Raw genomic sequence first — 26,438 nt, 5'->3', positions numbered from 1 at the left:
CAAAGAAGACATCCAGGTGGCCAACAGACATGAAAAGATGCTCAACATCACTCGGCATCAGGGAAATGCAAATCAAAACCACAATGAGATAGCACCTCACACCTGTCAGAATGGCTAAAATCAAAAACTTAAGAAAAACAGGGTGCCTGGGTGGCTCAGTTGGTTAAGCTACTGCCTTCGGCTCAGGTCATGATCCTGGAGTCCTCGGATAGAGTCCCACATCGGGCTCCCTGCTCAGCAGGGAGTCTGCTTCTCCCTCTGACCCTCCCCCCTCTCATGTGCTCTCTCTCTCTCATTCTCGCTCTCTCAAATAAATAAATAAAATCTTTAAAAAAAAACAAAAAAAAATTAAGAAAAACAAGTGTTGGTGAGGATGTGAAGAAAGGGGAACCCTCGTTCCCTGTTGGTGGGATTACAAGCTGGTGCAGCCACTCTGGAAAACAGTATAGAGGTTCCTCAAAAAATTAAAAAGTTGGGACATCTGGGTGGCTCAGTCGGTTAAGTGGCTGCCTTCGGCCTGGGTCATGATCCCAGGGTCCTGGGATCGAGTCCCACATTGGGCTCCTTGCTAAGCAGGGAGCCTGCGTCTCCCTCTTCTCCCTCTGCTTGTGCTCTCTCTGTCAAATAAAATATAATCTTTAAAAAAAAATTAAAAAGTTAACTACCTTATAATCCAGAAATCATACTACTGGGTATTTACCCAAAGAATATGAAAACACTAATTTGAAGGGATATATGCACCCCTATGTTTATTGCAGCATTATTTACAATAGCCAAACTATAGAAGCAGACCAAATGTCCATCAATAGATGAATAAAGAAGAGGTGGTGTGTGTGTGTGTGTGTGTGTATACACATATAATGAAATATTATCTGGCCATAAAAAAGAATGAAATCTTTCCATTTGCAACAACATGCGTCAGTCTAGAGAATATAATACTAAACAAAATAGTCAGAGAAAGACGAATACCATATGATTTCACTCATACGTGGAATTTAAGAAATCAAATCAATGAAAAAAAAAGAAAAAAGAGAGAGAGACAGAAACAGAAAAACAGAATCTTAACTACAGAGAACAAACAGATGGTTACCAGAGGGAAAGTAGGTGGCAAATGGGTGAAATTAAAATTATGCTTATCTTGATGAGCACTTAGTCATATATGGAACTGTTGAGTCACTATATTGTACACCTGAAATGTATATAACACTGTATGTTAACTACAGTGGAATTAAAATTTTTAAAAATACAAAAAAAAAGGAAAGAAAATCACCTTTATTATTAAGCAAAATGCAAGTTCCCTAAGAGGGAAGTAAATATCTTACTTGAAGATTACTATCACCTTAAATTCTTTTGGGAACAGAGCTAGATATAAGAAAATTAGCTAATTATCTTGATGATTATGTCTCCACAGCTCTGTTGCACTCATATATGGAAGATTTGGGATTTATGATGTGAAAGAATTTCCTACATAACAGAACACATAAATACCATCAAAACTATGAAGTTATGTTGAAAGGTAGAAATAATTCACAGAAACTAATACTTTTTTCTTTTGTAAATACTTAAAACTTAAGTGTCCTTAAGTAACCCAAGAGTATTCTTGGGAGCACACCTGAGATTTTTTATGGTTCTATCACAGGCTGTGAATTTTCTGGAGCTGAAATTTATCTCTACATCTTTGTAGCTTAAGTAGAGGTTTAAAATGCATGGCTTTTGAAATCCTTCCAGAATCTGTTACCTGTGGGAAAAAATTTCAAACTTTTAATTTAGAAGACTATTTGCCATAGAATAAAAGATCATGAAATAGGTAGTAATGATTTAATTGCAAGATTACACAATGAGTGCTCGCTTTGGCATCACATATACTAAAAAAAGATTACACAATGAAAGAAAAGTCCCTTTTTGATGTGTGTGTGTGTGTGTGTGTGTGTATAGTGTATGGTATACAGTATAGTGTATATATACTATAGTATATAGTATGGATAGAGTATACTCTCTCTATATATATTAACATCTGGCTCAGATATTCATGACTAATTTTGCATATGCATTTAAATGTAGAATTGTCAGGTTCAAAAAAAGTCACGTTAATTTGGGTATGTATATACATATATATTCATATAATGGTTAATTTAAGGAAAATTAAAATACTGATAATATTGAATATATAATATTGAATATAATATACACATATAATATATAATATGATATCTATATATAATCAATTGAGAGAGTTGCCATGGAGTCAATCCCTCTTGGTAAGAAAAGTGCCATATTTTGTCAAGTCTAAAACACAATTATAAGATAGACTAACAATTAATTTAACAATCATTTTTAGGACCAAAGGGAAATAGAATTAATGCATTAAATGTATTCACTGACTAGGAGATGTGTTTGAAGCTGAAGCGTGCAGGTCAGAATGTATTGTGAGCTCTAACACTGACTCCGAAGGATCTCTTGCAAGGCTAGCTGTCCTCAGCTCAGTCAGAAGATAGATTCTTATTTTTCTTCTCAGACATCTGTATGATTGGTCCTCTATTTAGAAAGGTTTTCAGTCGACACTAGAGGATATCTCTGAAGTCGACACATGTAGGATGTGACTCACTGGAGTCACCCCTTCATCTCCTTGGCTCTCTTTATACCCTTACAGCAGCTCTGCCACATTCTTGCCCCACTAGATGCCACCAGGTTTTTTCTGTAAGTTTCCCCAACTGCAAAGAAATATTATGCATAGCAGAATGGAATAGAAGTTACTGAAGGCACTGAGGTTTGAATAATATTTTAAAAGGTCAGTTTCACTTCTTCCATGTCTAACTTCATTTTTTTTTTTTTTGCAATAACTGCCCTAGCCAACAATGTGTCCTATTGGTGGTTTACTCACATTATTTGGAACAATAATTTTGTAACAGATGCACACTATAGCATGAGAGGAGAGGAAGGGCAAAGAATAAAACTCAAATTTTAAACATTTAGGAAGTACTTACTCTGATAACACGTTTTAGTTATAAGGCTTATTTGGGACAAATAATCTTTGGTTTAAAAATGAAAGCTTTTAAAATGCAACTTTCAGGCATTTTCCCAATGCCTAATGAATTGCTTTTAAATATAAAACCAGGAATCCAGGAATTATTTGTTTCTGGTTTCCAATAAAGCTTCATTAATCACCATAGGCCACTAAAAAATCAGTAAAATGTCATAAAAGCTTGTGTTCCATTTTCCTGTAAACCTAATGGTGGCATTTCTATAGTGAAGAGTTAGAAACCTTAATGGATTAGACATGTTCTAGAATACAAATTAGTAGTTCATGGCAAAGAGGAAATAAATGTTTGTCTGTATTTGTGCATAAGATATATGCATAATTGTGGTTTTGCTAGCATGCAAACTTTTTATTCTTTGCCATCAATATACTTCTTTAACCTTCCCTACTTTAAAAGAATCATAGATAAAATTCACTTAGTTATTATTATCCACATTTTACAGACAAAGACAATAAGACTTACAGAGGTTAAGAAACATGCATAAGATAACAAATTAGCTAATGGAGGGACCAAGGTTTTACCCCAGCAAATCTGACTCTAGAATCTATCCTCTTGAGCACAATGCTACACAGCGTCCTCCTAAAGCATTCGGCAATGAACGATCACATATATTATTCTGTGGCCAAAGAGTATGAATCAACCAACAGCACTTAAAAATTAAGTGAAACATGTTGACTGCCATATTCTGTTTGCTCTATTTATAGAATACATATCATTTCTCTTCTATAGAAAAACCAGCTTGTGTAGTAAATCCCAATTTCTTGTTCTATCTCTTCGAATATTTTCCCTTTATAGTATATAGTTTATACAGTTTGAATGGCAAGTGTTGTTTCTGGTTTTTGACACAAAAGCTATGAACACATGTTACTGTTTGAGTATTATGACACATGGGTATTATGAACTTCGATTTATCCAGAAAAATCTGACTAATGCCCTTCATTAATGCTATTGTGTAGGTTTACAAACACGCATATATTTTTAACCCAAAAGCAAAACACCCTCACCAACAAAAATCTATACCTTCCCAACAAGATTATGGTATGTTGTTTTTAAACAATATACCAAAAAAACCTGAACTATTGCTGCCACTTGATAAATTTTAGTTTTAACTTTAATGATAGAGATTTGAAATTCAGGAATTGATCCCCTTAATTCTGGCTCTGCCATTAATGAACTAGATGACACTGAACACACCATTTAAGTTCTTGGAGCATCTTCTTCTTCCTCTGTGAATACTAACCTACCTGGTTGAACTGATCCTGGTGATCAACGAGATAGAAGAAATGGGCGTGGGTTAGAAATTTAAAACATTAAATATAAAATGATTTTGTTCAGAGCCTTATTTCTTTCAGACTCTGTTCATTTGTTACAATCTCTCCTAAATTTCTAGGAACTGTATTCTGAGCATGTGGGTTTCATGTTCAACACCATCAATTTCTTCACATTTTCAACCCCATCAAGTCTACCCTCCTCTTGCTTTTCAAGGACCTGCATAGTCTGACTTCAGGCTGCCTACCCAGTGCGAGTTCCCATGGCTAACCACATGGACTCCGTGGCTCTTTCCAAGTCCTGATCCATACACTGTTCCATATTTAACTCATGATGTTCCCCATGTGTCATCGTGTCTGTTCCCTTCTTACTTAGTGAATTCTCTTCCAGTATTCAAAACCTCAAAATCTCCCATGACCAGCTCTGGTGCCCTGAAGAGCATATAGAGAATATGTCATTTTATGATGCCCTTCTGATATGGTTTGGGTTTTTTGTTTGTGTTTTAGTATTGCTCTCCTTCCTTAATTATAATGTCCTTCAGGTGGAAGTCCAGTCTATATGCTTTTTCAGAACAGTGGTGAGCACGTAACTGGTCTTTTTCTGTCTTAGATGATGAACCAAATATTCCCTAAATAGCATTTTTAAGTGCCAGGCACTGTGCCAAGGGCTGAGGTGTGAGATGGGCACTGTGCCACTCCTCATGGAGACCAAAGTACGGTGAATAATCAGTCCTATGCACAGACATTCCGTAGAGTTGCAGGGTTGTTTTTTAATGGAGCGCAGGGGACTGACACATAACGTCACTTTTAGGGAGTTAGGGCAGGTTTCTCAAAGGAGATGGCCCTTAAGCTATGAATACCAGAAAGAATAAGAGTCAACCATGTGTAATCGGCACTAACATCATTTTCCAGCTTCCCCAAATGACTGAACTAAAAGGGATTTAGGATTCCTGTGAGGCCCAGAGCTGCACCACAACTTTTCAAGCACCTCAGTTACATCATGTTCTCTCAACTCTTAGTTCTGGAGGTTTTCCTTTAAGTCACATGGCCTTACTCAGCCAAGCTAAAAATAAGCACAATGCATGCTATTTTCCTAAAGTCAATGAATCCATTCACTTAATTACATTACTGGTCAAACACTTGACTAGAAATAAAATGCCCTAAATTGAGTATCAGTATTTGTACAGCAGATACAATTCTATATTATAATTACTTTTCTTTGACCTGGATAGGATTTGGAATAATAGTTAAGAAGAAAAATACAATGTTATTAGCATTAAGTCAAAGTTTGTCATCAAAGGAGCAATGAAGAGAAAGGACACTATTATTTACTAAATGCACACTATGTGCCAGCCAGTAACAAATCTATTTTATAGTCTTTCAGAACTCTATTGAAGTAAATACAATAAAGTTCTTCTATAAGTGAGGAAACTTAGGTTTCAGAGAACTTCAACAACATACCTCAGGACATAGAAGGTAGGTTTGAAACTAAAACTTATATCTATTCAAAGCCCAATTTCTTTCCCTCCATCCCTCTCTGGTTGATTGGTCAGAGATGGGATCTCTAACCAAGCTCCTTAGACTATGCCAGGTCCCCCTTTCAATGTTCTCATATGTCCCTGTACTTCTCCATAAGACAAATCACCACATCTTGTACTTGTGTATTTCTTTCTATGATTCATTGATTAATATCTACTTCTGCCACCAGATTCTAGGTTCCAAAAGGGTAATGTCATTTTTATCCACCATATTGCATGCCTAGGGTCTGGCATATTGTTGGTACTTAAGAAGTACTTAATGGAAACAATGAAATTTATACCATACAGTCTGAAGCAAGAAACATGAAGTGGCTAATTCAAGACATTTCTGGGAAGAACAACACAGTGTCAGAGAAGTGAGAGATGTACCAATTGTCTCGGCAGTTTGGACAACACAGTTGTGGTTTATCAGTTTTGAATATTAAGAAACACTCCCTAAGTAGTCTTTCACTCTTATCAACTGTAATAAAAATACATAATGTGGTAAGAAACTGTCGACGGACAAAGAAATTTTAAATCTCGGGGCGCCTGGGTGGCTCAGTTGGTTAAGCGTCTGCCTTCGGCTCAGGTCATGATCCCAGTGTCCTGGGACTGAGCCCCACATCGGGCTCCCTGCTCAGCGGGGAGTCTGCTTCTCCCTCTCTCTGCTGGTGTGCGCTCGCTCTCTCTCAAATAAATAAATAAATAAAAGAAATTTTAAATCTCTCGGTATCAGTTGCAACTGAATAGGTATAGCTTTTATATAAAATTATTTTAAAGCTAAAAATATTTCAAAGTGATAGATATTTTAGGTATTTTAAATCTTCTGGTGCAAGTTAAAACTGGGTACACACACACACACACACACACACACACACACACACACACACGGTTGACTAGAAATAAAATCTTCTAAACTGATAGTAGTACTTTTAGAGCAGATATGATTCAATATTTGTATGTGTGTGCAGTTCATTTAATTTTGTTTTTATAAGCCCCTAGCTGGAATCTGGTTCTGCCTAAAAAATGTCACAGGATTATGTGAGTGCTTGAAAACTTCTACATTAATTATGTTATAACTTTTAATTTAGATTACAACAGGGATCTATAGAACACTTTTATCAGTGGTCATTTTGTAAAATACTGAAAGGTAACCTTAAATAAGCCTATTCAGGGTTTTTTTTGTTTTGTTTTGTTTTGTTTTTTTCCACTTGGCCCAGTTCTTTGTCTGATACAGAGCAATCTGATCTAACTCAGTGAAGACTGGTTTCATGAGTCTAAGTGAGGAGATATTTTTTCACCTTCTAACCAAAAGTGAAATGCTTTGCACAAACTCATTCCATTCCTGCAAAGTGAAAAGAATAAAGTAAGATTAAAATAAAACACTATGTAATTCATTTCCTACAGCAACACTTAGTGGCAGTGTTATTGCTCCCATCCTATAAATAGGGACAACTGGAGCTCTGTTACATAACGTGTCCAGTGTGCCAGAGCTGTTAAGTGACACTGTCGAGATGTGTCTTCTCTGGGCCTCTGTTTACACACATAAAATGGAAAAATGGCCGTTTGATCTAAATGCGCCTGATTTTTGTGATAAATTGATTAATAAGTGTGATGCCTCTAGCTCAGAGTTGGTATTTGACACACACTCACATAATTATTGAATAAATATTTATTATTTTAATTAGCTAAATTTATTTTTGGCATCATAGGTAGAATCCATGGGCTCATGGTGATAAGAATACAGCTTTTCCCATTAGTCAGTGGGTTAGCAAGTGTCACTGAGCATTGCCGGGAAGCTCAGTGCCCTGAGGGACTAGAGTGGCGACAGGCAAGGATTTAGTTCCCTGGTAGCTACTTCCTAGTTCAAAGGGGAAATCCAGTGCAAGCAGGGGTATCTGACACTCTGAGCAATTAAAAATGGTTAAATTCTATAGGAAGCTTAGAAAGATCAGTACTGTCCATTGTTTCAATGAAGCTCACAGCATCACTAATTCATGAACAATTACCTTGTGATTCAAGCTGTCAACATTTAAGCTTAACCTGACAAGGGATTCCCTCTTAATTTTTTGAAAGTTCTTTAACTACTTGGCATGCAGGCTGTACAGAGATGAACAAATAGGAAACTCTGAGGAGCACTGAAATGGGCTTGAACTTATGGTTATTAATGATAGGCTGGCCCCAAAGATGACTCTTGGCTTATGAAACATCACTGTTATTAAAGCAAACAAGGATCTCAGAGGATCTAGTATCTCATGTGACAATTTCTGATTTGGCACCAATCAGGCTTTATTTACATTATGGTGCCTTGGCTTGTGAGGAGATTAAAAAATCACTTAGATGATCAAAGAGTTAGCATGGTACTACTTATGTGACTCCCCAGCTGCTGGAAAAAAAAGAGAGAGAGAGAAGAAAAAATTTTTAAAAGCATCCTGATACTCCTATCAGGAGATAGGAAATATAATAGGAGATATAATAGGAGATAGGAGAACTAATAGAGCTGATTTAAAGGCCATTGTCAAATATTCAAGTGGTCACCCATACAGAAACCAACCAATTCATGAATGGTGTGATTCCAAACTTTGTTCATACATTGACTGCTGGGCAATCAAAGCATTTGTGGTGAGGTTCCCACACTAGCCAAACAATGTTTCATCATTTCTAGGTTAGCTGAAATACTGTAAGTTTTAAAAAAAATATAACATAGTATAAAATAATACTGTCACCTTATAGTAAAATATAACAAAATGGTGGGACCCTCTTGATGTTGCTATCCAGAAGGAGGTGTCCTTCCATTTATGAGTGTGTGTAGCCAATGGGTGGATGGTGGCAGGGCAGCAAAATGTCCTCATCCACTCACAAGCTGCCAGGTATACAGGATTTCTGTAAATCATGTAATGATAATTGGCTGTTATTGCCTTAAGATTTCTCATAGCATTATTCAGTGTTTAATTACAATCAAGATCTTAGACCCATCTAACACAGTATTAACTACTGAGCCCTTGAAATGTAGATAGTCAGAATTGAGATGTGCTATAAGCAGAAAATGCACAGTAACAATTTAGTATGAAAAAAGAATGTAAATACCTCCTTAAAAACTTTTGTATTGATTACAGGTTAAAATGATAGTATTTTGGATATACTGTATTAAATAAAATATTAAAACTAATTTTACATATTTCTTTTTCTTTTAAATGTGGCTATGAGAAAACTTAAAATTATCTATGTGGTTCACATTGTATTTCTATTGGAAAAGCTACCTTACAGCATGGGAATTTAGGAGGTTATAGGGCTCCTGGGGTTCTTAGGAAGCAGAGCTCCAAATAACTTAGTCAGAAATAAAGGCCTTCTTTTAACTAATATAAAAAGTTCATAATTAAAAAAAAAGTATGGCTCATCATTAGGACAATCAAAGCAAAACAGTAATGAGGTACCACTTCACATCCATTAGGATGGGTATGATCTAAAAAACTCAGAAAATAACAAGTGTTGGGAGAAGGTGGGAAATTGCAACTCTTGTGCACTATTGGGATTGTAAAATGGTGTAGTCACTAAGAAAAATAGTATGATAGTTTCTCAAAAAGTTAAAAGTACAATTACCATATGATCTGGCAATTCTACTTTTGAGTATATACACAAAAGACTTGAAAGCACAGACTCAGACATGTACTTGGAGCTCCATGTTCCTAGCGGTGTTATTTACAATAGCGGAAAGGTGCAAGCAACCCAAGTGGCCACTGACAGGTGAGTAGATGAACAAAATGGGTATATCCACACAGTTTGTATATTGTTCAGTCTTAAAAAGGAAGGAATTTCCTGCTACAACATGGATGAAATGTGAAGAGATTATGCTAGGTGGAATAAGCCAGCCACAAAAAAGATCATACCACATGATTCCAATTACATGAGGTAGATACAGTGGTCAAATTCACAGAGACAGATGGAAAATGGTGGTTTCCAGGGGGTGGGGGGGGAGGAGGGAATGAGTGTACATGTAGCAATAATAGGTAGCTACAAATTTTATCATTTTTTAAAATTCAATTAATTAACACAGTGTATTATAAGTTTCAGAGGTAGAGGTCAGTGATTCATCAGTCTTATATAATACCCAGTGCTTATTACATCATGTGACCTCCTTAAGGTCCATCAAACAGTTACCCCATCCCCCCACCCCATCTCCCCCAGCGGCCCTGTGCCAGAGATAGAAATGCTTGGTCTCAGGCCAGGTGAGCACGGAGTGCTGCTGGAGACCAGGGAGACAGGAGTGATTGACTGCTTTTCTCTGGGGGCTCACTGAGGAGTGGGGCCCTCAGTTCTCAGCTCCTCTGGGACCAGAGATTGGGAAGCCGCCATTTTCATTCTCATCCTCCAAAGCTGTACGGAAAGCTTTCAGGGAACAAAAACTACCGAGAGCAAACCCGAGCAGATTACCTAGCCTGTCCCCTGGCAAGGGCGGTGCAATTCTGTCTCGGGCAAAGACATTTGAGAATCTCTACAACAGGCCCCCTCCCCCAGAAGGTCAGCAAAAACAGCCAGCCAAGACCAAGTTTACCAATCAATGAGAACTGCAAAATTCCAGCACTAGGGGAATACTGCACATAGAATGCATGGATTTTTGTCCCCATGATTCTTTAGTCTTTCAAAGTTAATTTTTTAAATTTTATTTTTTTATTTTTCTGTTTTTTTTTCTCTTTCCCTTTTTTAACCAACATCTTATCAATCCCTTTTTTAAAGTCTTCTTTATTTTTCATTTTTAGAGTCATATTCTATCCCTTCATTGTAGTTAACCTTATTTTTTGTATATATATACATATATATATGTATATATATATGTATATATATATGAGTTTTTCTCTCTCTAAAATTTTGAGATAGTTTCTTCTAACAGTCCAAAATATATCCTAAATCTCTAGTGTATGGCTTTGTTCTAGTCTCCTGCCTGATCACATTCTCTCCCCTTTTTTGTTTTTTAATTTTTCTTCTTTCTTTTTTCAACCAACTTATCAATTCCTTTTATAAAATCTTTTATAATTTTCATCTTAGCAGACATATTCTGTCCCTTCATCGTATTTACCCTTATTTTTGTACATATATAAGTTTTTCTTTCTTTAAAATTTTGGGAAGCAGTTTCTTCTAACAGACCAAAATATGCCCAAAATCTAGTGTGTGGCTCTGATCTATTTACCAGCCTGATCATATTCTTTATTTTTTCTCTTTCCCTTTCTTTCCCCCCAGGTTTTGGAACTCTTCTGATTTGTTTAGTGTATATTTTTCTGGGGTTGTTGTTACCCTTTTAGCATTTTGTTCTCTCATTCATCTATTCTCCTCTGGACAAAATGACAAGATGGAAAAACTCACATCAAAAAAAAAAGAACAAGAGGCAGTACCAGCTGCCAGGGACCTAATCAATATGGACGTTAGTAAGATTTCGGAACTAGAGTTCAGAAAGATGATTATAAAGATATGAGCTGGGCTTGAAAAAAGCATGGAAAATACTAGAGAATCCCTTTCTGGAGAAATAAAAGAACTAAAATCTAGTTCTTTTGAAATCAAGAAGGCTATTAATGAGGTTCAATAAAAAATGGAGGCTCTAACTGCTAGGATAAATGAGGCAAAGTAGAGAATTAGTGATATAGAAGACCAAATTATGGAGAATAAAGAAGCTGAGAAAAAGAGAGATAAACAACTACTGGATCATGAGGGCAGAATCGAGAGATAAGTGATACCATAAGACAAAATCCCAGAAGAAGAAGAAAGAGAGAAGGGGGAAGGTATATTAGAGCCAATTATAGTGGAGAACTTCCCTAATTTGGGGAAGGAAATGGGCATCAAAATCCAGGAGGCACAGAGAACCCCCTTCAAAATCAATAAAAATAGGTCAACACCCCAACATCTAATACTAAAACTCACAAGTCTCAGAGACAAAGAGAAAATCCTGAAAGCAGCTCGGGAGAAGACATATGTAACCTACAATGGTAGAAACATTAGACCGGCAGCAGACCTATCCACAGAGACCCAGGCCAGAAAGGACTGGCATGATATATTCAGAGCACTAAACGAGAAAAATATGCAGCCAAGAATACTATATCCAGCTAGGCTGTCATTGAAAATAGAAGGAGAGATAAAAAGCCTCCAGGACAAACAAAACACTAAAAGAATTTGCAAACAGGAAACCAGCCCTACAAGAAATATTGAAAGGGGTCCTCTAAGCAAAGAGAGAGCCTAAAAGTAACATAGACCAGAAAGGAATAGAGACAATATACGGTAACAGTCACCTTACAGGCAATAAAATGGCACTAAATTCATAACTTTCAATAGCTACCCTGAATGTAAATGGGCTAAATGCCCCAATCAAAAGACACAGGCTATCAGATTGGATAAAAAAACAAGACCCATTGATATGCTGTCTGCAAGAGACTCATTTTAGACCCAAAGACACCTCCAGATTGAAAGTGAGGGGGTGGAAAACCATTTACCATGCTAATGGGAACCAAAAGAAAGCTGGGGTGGCAATCCTTATATCGGACAAATTAGATTTTAAATCAAAGACTGTAATAAGAGATAAGGAAGGACACTATATACTATTTAATGGGTCTATCCAACAAGAAGATCTAACAATTGTAAATATCTATGCCCCTAACATGGGAGCAGCCAATTATATAAGCCAATTAATAACAAAATCAAAGAAACACATCGACAACAATGCAATAATAGTAGGGACTTTAACACTCCCCACATGGAAATGGACAGATCATCTAAGCAAAAGATCAACAAGGAAATAAAGGCTTTAAATGACACACTGGGCCAAATGGACTTCACAGATATATTCAGAACATTCCATCCCAAAGCAACAGAATACACATTCTTCTCTAGTGCCCACAGAACATTCTCCAGAATAGATCACATCCTGGGTCACAAATCAGGTCTCAACTGGTACCAAAAGACTGGGATCATTCCCCGCATATTTTTGGACCACAATGCTTTGAAACTAGAACTCAATCACAAGAGGAAAGTCAGAAAGAACTCAAATACATGGAGGATAAACAGCATCCTACTAAAGAATGAATAGGTCAACTGGGAAATTAAAGAAAAATTTTAAAAATTCATGGAAACCAATGAAAATGAAAACATAACTGTTCAAAATCTTTGGGATGCAGCAAAGGCAGTCCTAAGAGGAAAATATATAGCAATACAAACCTTTCTCAAGAAACAAGAAAAGTTTCGAATACCCAACCTAACCCTACACCTAAAGGAGCTGGAGAAAGAACAGGAAATAAAGCCAAAACCCTGCAGGAGAAGAGACATACTAAAGATCAGAGCAGAAATCAATGAAATAGAAACCAAAAGTACAGTAGAACAGATCAACGAAACCAGGAGCTGGTTCTTTGAAACATTAATAAGATTGATAAACCCCTGGCCAGACTTCTCAAAAAGAAAAGAGAAATGACCCAAATAAATAAAATCATGAATGAAAGAGGAGAGATCACAACCAACACCAAAGAAATACAAACAATTATAAGAACATATTATGAGCAACTCTATGCCAGCAAATTAGATAATCTGGAAGAAATGGATGCATTCCTAGAGAAGTATCAACTACCAAAACTGAACCAGGAAGAAATAGAAAACCTGAACAGACCTATAACCACTAAGGAAATTGAAGCAGTCATCAAAAATCTCCCAACAAACAAGAGCCCGGGGCCAGATGGCTTCCCAGGAGAATTCTACCAAACATTTCAAGAAGAATTAATACCTACTTTTCTGAAACTGTTCCAAAAAATAGAAATGGAAGGAAAACTTCCAAACTCATTTTATGAAGTCAGCATTACCTTGATCCCAAAACCAAAGACTCCACTAAAAAGGAGAATTACAGACCAATATCCCTAATGAACATGGATGCAAAAATTCTCACCAAAATACTAGCCAATAGGATCCAACAGTACATTAAAAGGCTTATTCACCACGACCAAGTGGGATTTATCCCTGGGTTACAAGGTGGGTTCAGAATCCGCAAATCAATCAATGTGATACAATACATTAATAAAAGAAAGAACAAGAACCATATGATCCTCTCAGTAGCTGCAGAAAAAGCATTTGATAAAGTACAGCACCCTTTCTTGATTAAAACTCTTCAGAGTGTAGGGATAGAGGGTACATACCTCAATATCATAAAAGCCATCTATGAAAAACCCACAGCAAATTATCATTCTCAATGGGGAAAAACTGAGAGCTTTCCCCCTAAGGTCAGGAACGCGGCAGGGATGTCCACTATCACCACTGCTATTCAACATAGTCCTAGAAGTCGTAGCCTCAGCAATCAGACAACAAAAAGAAATAAAAGGCATCCAAATTGGCAAAGAAGAAGTAAAACCATCACTCTTTGCAGATAATACAATACTTTATGTGGAAAACCCAAAAGACTCCACCCCAAAACTGCTAGAACTCATACAGGAATTCAGTTAAGTGGCAGGATATAAAATCAATGCCCAGAAATCAGTGGCATTCCTATACACCAACAACAAGACAGAAGAAAGAAATTAAGGGGTCAATCCCATTTACAGTTGCACCCAAGACCATAAGATACCTAGGAATAAATCTAACCAAAGAGGCAAAGAATCTGTACTCAGAAAACTATAGAATACTCATGAAAGAAATTGAGGAAGACACAAAGAAATGGAAAAATGTTCCATGCTCATGGATTGGAAGATATTTCACAAATACTGTGAAAATGTCTATGCCACCTAGAGCAATCTACACATGTAGTGCAATCCCTATCAAAATACCATCCACTTTTTTTCAAAGAAATGGAACAAATAATCCTAAAATTTATATGGAACCAGGAAAGACCCTGAATAGCCAGAGGAGTGTTGAAAAAGCAAAGCAAAGCGGGTGGCATCACAATTCTGGACTTCAAGCTCTATTACAAAGCTGTAATCATCAAGACAGTATGGCACTGGCGCCCTCTGGTACCTGGCGTGATCTGAGGGATTAGCGTGTGTGCTGAACTCCTCAGAACCATGGCGTCCCTTTCCCTCGCACCTGTTAACATCTTCAAGGCTGGAGCTGATGAAGAGAGAGCAGAGACTGCTCAGCTGTCTTCTTTTATTGGTGCCATCGCTATTGGAGACTTGGTAAAGAGCACATTAGGACCTAAGCGCATGGATAAAATTCTGTTAAGCAGTGGACGAGATGCCTCTCTTATGGTAACCAATGATGGTGCAACTATTCTAAAAAACATCGGTGTGGACAATCCAGCAGCTAAAGTTTTAGTTGATATGTCAAGGGTTCAAGATGATGAAGTTGGCGATGGCACTACTTCTGTTACTGTCTTAGCAGCAGAATTACTAAGGGAAGCAGAATCTTTGATTGCAAAAAAGATTCACCCACAGACCATCATTGCGGTTGGAGAGAAGCCACAAAGGCGGCAAGACAGGCTCTGTTGAATTCTGCAGTTGATCATGGTTCTGACGAAGTTAAATTCCGTCAAGATTTAATGAACATTGTGGGAACAACATTATCCTCAAAACTTCTTACTCATCACAAGACCATTTTACTCAGTTAGCTGTAGAAGCTGTTCTCAGACTGAAAGGCTCTGGTAATCTGGAGGCAATTCACGTCATCAAGAAGCTAGGAGGAAGTCTGGCAGATTCCTATTTAGACGAAGGCTTTCTGTTGGATTAAAAAATTGGAGTAAATCAACCAAAGCGAATTTAAAATGCTAAAATTCTCATTGCAAATACTGGTATGGATACAGACAAAATAAAGATATTTGGTTTCAGGGTAAGAGTTGATTCTACAGCAAAGGTTGCCGAAATAGAACATGCCAAAAAGGAAAAAATGAAGGAGAAAGTTGAACATATTCTTAAGCATGGGATAAATTGCTTTATCAACAGGCAGTTAATTTATAATTATCCTGAACAGCTCTTTGGTGCTGCTGGTGTTACGGCAATTGAACATGCAGATTTTGCAGGTGTGGAATGCCTAGCTCTTGTCACAGGTGGTGAAATTGCCTCTACCTTTGACCACCCAGAACTAGTGAAGCTCGGAAGTTGCAAGCTAATTGAGAAAGTCATGAATGGAGAAAATAAACTCATCCACTTTTCTGGGGTGGCCCTTGGTGAAGCTTGTACCATTGTTCTTTGTGGTGCCACTCAACAAATTTTAGATGAAGCAGAAAGATCTTTGCATGATGCTCTTTGTGTTCTTGCCCAAACTGTGAATGATTCTAGAACAGTTTATGGAGGAGGTTGTTCTGAGATGCTGATGGCTCATGCTGTGACACAGCTTGCCAGTAGAAAACCAGGCAAAGAAGCTGTTGCAATGGAGTCTTATGCTAACGCCCTGAGAATGTTGCCAACTATCATAGCTGATAATGCAGGCTATGACAGTGCGGATCTGGTGGCACAGCTCCGAGCTGCCCATAGTGAAGGCAATACAACTGCTGGACTGGATATGAAGGAAGGTACCATTGGAGATATGGCAGGCAGTACTGGATATAACAGAAAGTTTCCAAGTAAAGCAACAAGTTCTTTTGCGTGCAGCTGAAGCAGCAGAGGTGACTCTTTGTGTGGACAACATTATCAAAGCAGCACCAAGGAAACGTGTCCCTGATCACCACCCCTGTTAAACATTCCCATGTGCTGTTGAGTTCTGGACCAGTTAGTTCATAGCAAAGTTGTGTTTGAAAGACTTCGACCTTTTAAAGAAGACTGTGGAATCGAGAAGTTTATCTGTGGCTCTTATATCCTTAAGTTTGGACATTTAACTGACCTTCTATTTTAACATGGGTCTAATTTATTTGCTGTTTCATTATCCATAAAATTTAGTTGATTTAAAAGTTCATTTCTCATACTGTGCATCAAAATAAAAATTTGAACAATAAAAAAAAAAAAGACAGTATGGCACTGGCACAAAAACAGACACATAGATCAATGGAACAGAAGAGAGAGCCCAGAAATGGACCTCAACTCTATGGTCAACTAATCTTCGACAAAGCAGGAAAGAATGTCCAATGGAAAAAAGACAGTCTCTTCAACAAATGGTGTTGGGAAAATTGGACAGCCACATGCAGAAGAATGAAACTTGACCATTTCCTTACACCACACACAAAAATAGACTCAAAATGGATGAAAGAGCTAAATGTGAGACAGGAATCCATCAAAATCCTTGAGGAGAACACAGGCAGCAACCTCTTTGACCTCAGCCGCAGCAACTTCTTCCTAAGAAACATTGCCAAAGGCAAGGGAAGCAAGGGCAAAAATGAACTATTGGGACTTCATCAAGATAAAAATCTTTTGCACAGCAAAGGAAACAGTCAACAAAACCAAAAGACAACCCACAGAATGGGAGAAGATATTTGCAAATGACATACCAGATAAACGGCTAGTATCCAAAATCTATAAAGACCTTATCAAACTCAACACCCAAAGAACAAATAATCCAATCAAGAAATGGGCAGAAGATATGAACAGACATTTTTCCAAAGAAGACATCCAAATAGCCAACAGACACATGAAAAAGTGCTCCACATTGCTCGGCATCAGGGAAATCCAAGTCAAAACCTCAATGAGATACCACCTCACACCAGTCAGAATGGCTAAAACTAACAAGTCAGGAAACGACAGATGTTAGCAAGAATGAGGAGAAAGGGGAACCCTCCTACACATTTGGTGGGAATGCAAGCTGGTGCAGCCACTCTGGAAAACAGTATGGAGGTTCTTCAAAAAGTTGAAAACAGAGCTACCATACAACCCAGCAATTGCACTACTGGTTATTTACCCCAAAGATACAAATGTAGGGATCCGAAGGGATACGTGCACCCCAATATTTATAGCAGCAATGTTCACAATTGCCAAACCATGGAAAGAGCCAAGATGTCCATCAACAGATGAATGGATAAAGAAGAAGTGGTATATATATGCAATGGAATATTATGCAGCCATAAAAAACGAAATCTTGCTATTTCCCACAGCATGAATGGAACTAGAGGGTATTATGCTAAGCAAAATAAGTCATTCAGAGAAAGACAAGTATCATATGATCTCACTGATATGAGGAATTTGAGAAACAAGACAGAGGATCATAGCGTAAGGGAGGAAAAAAATGAAACAAGATGAAACCAGAGAGGGAGACAAACCATAAGAGACTGTTAATCTCAGGAAACAAACTGAGGGTTGCTGGAGTGGTGGGGGGTGGGAGGGATGGGGTGGCTGGTGATGGACATTGGGGAGGGTATGTGCTGTGGTGAGTGCTGTGAATTGTTTAAGACTGATGAATCACAGACCTGTATCTCTGAAACAAATACTACAATATATGTTTAAAAAAAAAGGATAGTAGAAAAGGAAAAATGAAGGGGGGAAATCGGAGGGGGAGACAAACCACAAGAGACTATGGACTCTGAGAAACAAACTGAGGGTTCTAGAGGGGAGGGGGGTGGGGGATGGGTTAGCCCAGTGATGGGTATTAAGGAGGGCACGTACTGCATGGAGCACTGGGTGTTATACGCAAACAATGAATCATGGAACTCAACATCAAAAACTAATGATGTAATGTATGGTGACTGACATAACATAATAAAATAAAATTTAAAAAGAAAAAGAGACACTGAGACGAGATGTCATTGATAAAGCAGTTGACATTTTTATTTGTATACTCTATCTTTTACAAGTATTTCTGACCTTCCCTTTACCTCATTACACTGGGAGTTTTAATGGTCTCTGACTTCCCTGGAAATGAGAAGACCTTTCTGCTACAGCAAGATTCTAGAATTCTTTAGAAACTAATGTGTTAAAATAGTAGCAAATATTTAATGTGAACATTGAGGAAAACTGGCCCAAATCCCAACCAAAGACATCTTTTAGTTATAAATTATAACATTTGCTCTGCCTAGCTAGAATTTGTTGCTGTGTCTAGTCAGTGACAACAGTTTTCCAAAAGTAGCTGAATGAATGGACTATAAGAGCTAATATTTCTCTCATGAAGTTGTTTACTTACTGGCAGAATGAAATGCACTGCTTCTTCAAGCTTCAAACCCTAAATAGAACTGAGAACGTTATTAGTGCTGAAATTCATCCACAGCAAATGAAGTTAATTCAACTCAGTGCACATTTATGGAAACTCCTACTGCAACACGCCGGCCTAACGGTGGTGATACTAAGATAAATATGATGGCTCGTGCCTTCAAGGATCTCAGCCTAGTGGATTATGCACTGTTTTGGATCTTGCAAAGGAAATCAGCCTTAGCTAATACAATTAGTATCAACTCTCTTGATGTTCTACAGTGAAAGAATAAAAGGGTTATTAATCACCATGAGAAAAAGCGCAGGGTTCTAATCATCTAGAGATAACGTCAAACTGCATTTGGATGACAAGTCTACTATTTAGAAATTACTGAGCTGCCTCACTGCTCCACAGAGAAAAACACATTTGTAATCTGTCACACAAGTTCGGGCCTAGGTATGGCCGTTTCACTTGCTGTTTGTGTGATGTTGAGGAATGCATTTTCCTTAATGGGCATTCCATGAGAGCTCTCTAGCCCGCCCCGGGATTGGTGGAGATATGGGATTAAAATACTGGGGGCCTCTGACCTTGGCAACCGTGGGCTTCTGACCAACCCAGAACTCCAGTGGCATGGCACATTAGGATCTGAAAGGAATGACTCCAAATGCAATACACTGGAGTCATGTGCTACTAGAAAAACTCCAACTCCTACTTCAAATTGGTGTGTAACCATAAGGAAAACAATGTCTTTTTTCTAGACAGTGGAAGGGAAAAGTATCCATTAATGACTGCAGTGAAATATAAATATACCAGATGCTAAAATACGTAACAGGTTCATTATCCTGAGACATTCTTTAACGCGTGTTCCCTTTTGTTATGCAAAAATATGCAGGCACTTTATTGAACATTTTAAGGATTCCTAAGCAAGTAAAAATGAGCATGTCTTTCAGTTAACATGCTGTATAACACCAATCAAATTTTCAACAGAAGCATAAACATCTTCCACTTAGTCATCTTGGCAAAAATTATGCATTTGGTTCAGAACACAATGCTGCTACTCCTCTATATAACTCAAGCAAGTTTAAATCTTTTCCTTTTATTTATCCTCTTATACTTTTAAGTCTGAATGCATTATAAATTCACTCAAATTTCCATAACTACTGAAATGTGAATTATGTAGTTCTGCTCCCCTCTCCAATTTTTAAATATTCACTAAACTTTCTCATTTAATTTTCATTAATTCTTTTCTGAGATGTTGAGACTCTTAGAAGAGTAGATGTACATTTTACTCATCTTTGTCGCCCTAGGACATAGCCTATGACTAATAAATATTAACTACTTATTACTATATGTAAATGCATATAAATACATCATTGGGTTTTTCAGTGACTTATTTTCTGGATAAGGTCCCATTGGTGACATTCGAGAGAGAGGATCATGACAGAATCAGACTCACAAGGACTCCGCCCTGACTAGAGCTCAACATATGGCTCAGCCTAGAGGATAGGGGACATTAGTAGATCACATAACTTATGAAACTCAGATATGAGAAGGAGGAAAGACGCATGGACCTGTTGCGTTTTTAGAGACATCAAGCCATTTACTTGGGTAGCACAGCAGGTGAGAAGTGTGGAGGGAGGGGAAGCTGCCAAATGAGGCTTGGATTGTGAGGGACCTCACAGGACACAGAGTGTTCTCCTAAAGACAACAAAAGCCACAAAGGATTCCAAACTGAGAAATATCATGATCAGATATGTTTTATAAAGGAAAATTCACATGGAAGATGCATTTGATGTTCTGAATTTCAACACAGTGTTCTTAGTACAACTTTCTGGTGCAACAGAGAATAGTTGCACTGCCTTTCCACTTGACAGAGGATGATAGCTGGCACATTCCTCCTCAAAGTCTAGGCTTTATGCTAAACATCCCCATTCCCTCCACCATTCCTTTGTCATTCTTTCTGGGTCTCTTGACATTCCAGTTGGCGTTTGTACACGCTCTCTAGTTTGTCAATGCCTCTTCTGAAACACAGTATTCCCAGCTTAACATAAAGGACAGAAATCACAAAAGACAAGACAGATAGGTTTTATCAGATAAATCGAAAACAACTACAAGTTAAGCAAAAACTACCACAAGCCAAAATGTGAATCTCTGATGACCTGCGTTAGAATCATATTTGGGCTTTCTAAGATTCAGATTTCATAATTCTACTTAGACCTTTTTGTTTTCTGTTAGCAGCTTTGTTGAGCTATAATTCACATAGCATACAATTCATACATTTAAATTGTAAACTTCATGGTTTTTAATTTACTCCAAAGTGGTGCAACCATTACCACTATATATATTAGAACCTGTATTTATTTTTTTGAAGTACAGTTGATGCACAATGTTATATTAGTTTTAATATACAATATAATATATAATATCATGTGTATAATATAGTGATTAGACAAATCTATATGTTATGCTATGCTCACAAGTGTTAGCTACCATCAGTATGATGACCAATGATAACTACCTTGACCTTTTATATCAAATATTCTATGGACAGCGTTCAGGACTTTGCATGAAACATGCATGTGGACACCCAAGCATGCACACATGCACATCCACTCCATACCACACACAGAAACACACACATACACACCAGGTTATTCTTGGGAAGACTCAAGTTTGACAACAGCTGTTATAAACAATCTTAATAACAAATAAAACTCAGAACAAATATTTATAACATCTGTAACAGGTAAAGAGGTAATATCTTTAATATGCAAAGAACTATTACAAGCCAATGAGGAAAATATCAAGCATCCTTATAAAAAACTGAGTGAAGGATATGAAAAACCAATTCATAAATACCCAACAGACTTAAGAAAAACAATTATCAACCTCACTACCTGTCCACCATCCCTTGTCTTCAATTTTGAAGTAGGAAAGCTCTGAAAATAAAGCTTTTCTAGGATTCATAGAGCAGCAAAACCTAATCTGACTTGAGCTCATTTGGTGACAAAAACCTGATGAGAGAAAGGATATTGATGGTTTCTATGTGTACCAGTTAGTGTGGATAGTCCTATGACTCACTGAAGGATGAGATTTTTTTGCTTATAGTTTGCTATGCTACTATGTTACCCCAGGCTCCCTGAGATGCTTGTATAATGTATTGTTCTGAATTATCTTGGTAAAAGTCAAAAAGAAATGCAAATTTTGAAAAAGTTGTTGAGCTAGTGATCATGGATATGTCTAGTTAAAGAAATATATATCAAAATGAAATAGTTTTTTGCTAATCAAATTGGAAACTATTAAGACAAATCCAAAATTCTTCGTTGGTGAGGGAAATGGTCACTTTCCTATACTTATTGTGGAATGATATATAAAGTAACCTCTAGAGGGAAATTTGGCTAAGCATATGAGGAGTCATTATAATGTGCAACCCTTTTAAGTTATCAATTCAACTTCTGGGAATTCATCTCAAGGAAATAATCATTGTATCGTGTTCATTATAGTACCATAAACAGCAATAAAATGGAAACAACTGTTTCACAGTAGGTAATCTGCTATATCATGATCACATCACAGATTAAATTATAACACATTCACTAAAATAACGTTGTGAAAGTATTTCATGACATGAAAAATTTTAATAATATATTGTGAGGTGAAAAAGCAGGTTACAAAACAAAAATGATGTAGAGGATGATTCTGGTTTTGGAAAAATATCTATGCAATTATGTGCATAAAGTTCACATGTACTGATGAATTTATCTGGAAGATCACACTGTAAATAATTTTCTTTCTTCTTTCTTCTGTGCTTTCCAACTTGTTTTTGGAAGAATTTGTAATGCTTTTGTAATTTAGAAAGCGAATACACTTTTAATGTGATATCCTAAACACAATTCTGCTTAAATGTTTTGATCATGATAAAGTGACATGGGGCTATTACTTCTTTTATCCTGGACACTTGTGTGTACACAGTCCAAATTGACATCATAAAAGATGAATTAACAATATACTTATAATTTGGTATAGTGTAAACGGGTTTCATATAAGGCATAATCATGATAATGATGGTAATAGTAATAAAAATAAAACATCATAGAAAAGGAAATCTAATGAAATTATAGGCAGCTATGTTGCCAACAACTCTCCAAGAAGAGCCTTTCTTATGTCTCTCTTCCTTCCTCTACAGTTACAGGAATGGTTTACAGATGGAAAAAACCTCTATGATTTTAAAAGATGAGGGGAGTTGCAACCTCAAAATAGCAGTTTGAGGTAATATATTTATTTTCCTTTTCTTTCTAAATACCTTTGAATTTACTGACATAATATGAAATGGGGTAGGGAAAGAGGATGTGTAACAAAGCATAGCATGCAGAGTGTTCCACAAATAGCTCCCATATATTGAAATGATTACAAAACACAGCAAAGACGGAGGCTTTCCATTCATTTCTAGGACTAACATAACCATGATGGAAATTAGCAGGAAAGAAAAGGATACGTGCATCTCTTTCATAAATATACATGCAAAACTGAATTCAGCAGCTTATTAAATAATAATGAACTACCACAAAGTGCAATATACTCTAGTGCTCTATGAATGGGTCAAGGTAAGAAGCCTATTCTCATAGTTTATTACATTAATAGTTTAAAGTAGAAAACATACTAAAAGAAAGCATGTAATTATTTCTAGCAACATTGAAAAGCTGCTTTATTTCTATAAGAAGTCATCATAATCCTGGTAAAAACTTAGTAGGTTCTATTCTTAATGTGCTAGACACCAAAAGCAAAAATGATACTTAACGGTCAAATAAAAGGATAAGGAAAAAAAACAAAAACAAAAAAATTTAAACTTCAATAATGAAATAGGTTCATTCCATAAGCTGGATGTTCATAAAGAAATTTTAATATTCATCAAGGATCTAGAAGGAGGAAATAAGCTCAACTTAATAATGAAAAATTAAAGACCAATAGGATATATTTTTAAAGATTTTATTTATTGGTGGGGGAGGGGCAGAGGGACAAACAGACAGACTCCCTGTTGAGTGCAGAGGCTGAGGCGGGGCTCGATCCAAGGACCCTGAGATCATGACCAAGCCAAAAGCAGAGACTTAACTGACTGAGCCACCCAGGCTCCCCAACTAATAACATATTTTTGACTGTTGGGCTAGAAAAGACATAAGAGAGCAATAATATCCATGTCAGCAAAGATGTGAAGAAACTTGGATGTATCCGTTTCCTATTACTGCTGTAACAAATTACCACCACTTAGAGCCTTAGATGATACAAACTTATCTTAGTTCTAGAAGTCAGATGTTCAAAATGGGTCTCACTGAGCTAAAATCAAGGTGTTGGCAGGGTAGCCAGCATTCCTTCTGGAGGTTCAAAGACAGAATTTGTTTCTCTTCCTTTTTTGTGATTCTAGATGTAACCTGCACGTCTTGACTTACGGCCCTCTTGGTCTACCCTCCAAAGGCAGCCTTCTCATGCTGCCACCTCTTGTCCGCTTCTGCCTCTCTTTTCCTCTCTTAAAGACTCTTGTAATTACATTGGGTCCTCCTGGATAACCCAGGGTAATTTCTATATTTTAGGGTCAGCTGACTAGCAACCTTAGTTTCCCTTTGCAATGTAACTTTCACATATTTGAAGGTTCCAGGGATTCAGATGTGGATATTTTGTGGGGAGGCATTATTCTCCCGACCACAGCAGGTGTTTTCAGTCACTGTTGGGGATGTATATATTGTTACAACTTTCTGGCAGGTTGACACTAAAATTTCCCTGGAGCTTACTGTGCATCATGGGAGTGTACTTGTACACCAATTAGACTTGCAAGTTCCTTTTATAGAGCATAGCTTGAAAACATATTTCAAAAGAAAAATATTTACACTGGCCCTCCCCACCTCAAGTTTGGTGGTGATGATCTACTCTTTCCGACCTCATAAGCAAGTTACAGTCTATTCAGATGTGGGAATAATTTTCTAAGACACTCAAAAACATATCAGATTTATTCTGAGAGATGAGGGATCAGAAAACCATTTTCACAGTGAGATAAAACCTCCCATGAATTTGAACAGAAATACTGAGCATGCCTAAACATGCCAGATCTCTGGGAATCAATAATTTAAAAAAAATGTTCCACTATTCATTTAAATATTTGCCTCATTGGCTCAATCTCACAAAATACACATTGAATTGAGAATCCTAGAGGTCAAATAGAAAATGTTTCAGAGGTACTCACTATGCAAACACAGATAGAACTAATGCCTAGACCATGCTGAAGAGCGATAACTTCTGTGTCTTCTCTATGACAAGGCTTCTCTGATATAAATCACTCATTTTATTCTAATCACATTATGCCCCTGTTATAGTTCATTATCTCCAGGTCATATAGCTAGAGATTTTTCCAGGTACAAAATCTCATTTTGTGATAGTCCCTGTTTTAAGTTCTTTCCATTTATCTCATTAAGCCCTACAAATATTCTTCCTCTCTTCATCAAAATAAACTATAACTTTTTTTTTATTATAAAAATATAGTAAATATATACTTAAAGGTACATTTGCTACTAAGCTCAGATCTTTGAATGATTCTCTATCAAGACACGTAACACACTAGTGTTATTATTAATATTGAGTAGTTTGCAGTTGAAAATAGATGGTTGTCATTTTTATAAATTAATAAAGCATTGCAAACTCTATATGACTGAACTTAAGATTATTGGCTTTTAAAGTTTTATTCATTCAGTCTTACCCACAAAAGAATTTTTCATTCCTAATATGAAGTCAGTGATTACAGTCCTCTGCCACTCCTTTAACAAGAAAGCACCTCTGGAGGAGAGTCATCATCTCTCTTAGCAGGTGGTGACAAGGTAAGTCAAAGCTCTGTTGTAATATTCTTACTTTTTTCCTTCTTCCAGGTATTAAGAAAAATACAACAGGGTCTGCATGCTCAGAATCTCTTCCTCATGACTCTGCAATCAGAATTTTCTCATCTCATTTCATAGTACAGGGAGGAGCAATCCTAGCCCCAAATTTTACCACTCTTTGGACCTCCTTGGCAACTGTCTATAAGAAGCACACTAACAGCAGTTATGGAGGACACTGGTTTCAACGAGAAGAATTTACTTCAGCAAAAACTAGGCTCAGGGAAATACATGGAAGGCTCAGAACAAAGACTCTACTCTGGGTTTACGATGGTTGTGCTTTGCAAAATATAAAGAAAATTGAATTCGATGACAAACATTTCAAGAGCCTATCCCAAATTCAATTCATAAATTGTCTAATGTCAACAGGACCTTAAATAAGGCCTCTAAAAACAAACTTGCCAATGTCTGATCAATATAAATATGATTCTCACATAGAAAATTTTTAATAAGTAGCTCATATAAGTACACGGATCCCTCAGTGTAAAAAAATAAAATTGTTCCTTTTTGGGAATCTTATAAAATCTTTCATGTGAAATACAATTATAGAGTCCCAATGGCCTGTTAGGTACTGGTCTAGGTGCTGGTCTACGTTTAGCCAACATCTCTTGAATATTCTCTGTATTTGACCCAAACTATTCCAAGTCTTACAACTTTTCAGCAAGATGGTTATATACCTGCAAATGAACAAATGCAATGCAG

The 26,438-nt window shown here is 37.0% G+C and overlaps 1 protein-coding gene and 1 pseudogene across 3 annotated transcripts in view; one reads left to right on the top strand and one right to left on the bottom strand.

Annotated features, from left to right (window-relative positions):
- Positions 1 to 26,438, bottom strand: part of TMEM117 (transmembrane protein 117) — a 452,362-nt gene that overhangs the window by 34,186 nt on the left and 391,738 nt on the right. The window lies entirely within an intron of this gene.
- LOC114224122 (T-complex protein 1 subunit beta pseudogene) lies at positions 14,802 to 16,656 on the top strand (annotated as a pseudogene).

The sequence above is a fragment of the Eumetopias jubatus genome, unplaced genomic scaffold (genome assembly GCF_037043125.1).
Source record: "Eumetopias jubatus isolate StellerSeaLion01/CBP00866 unplaced genomic scaffold, mEumJub1_p1.0 scaffold_8, whole genome shotgun sequence".
In the NCBI taxonomy this organism is placed as follows: domain Eukaryota; kingdom Metazoa; phylum Chordata; class Mammalia; order Carnivora; family Otariidae; genus Eumetopias; species Eumetopias jubatus.
This window is presented reverse-complemented; position numbering and strand designations above follow the sequence as displayed.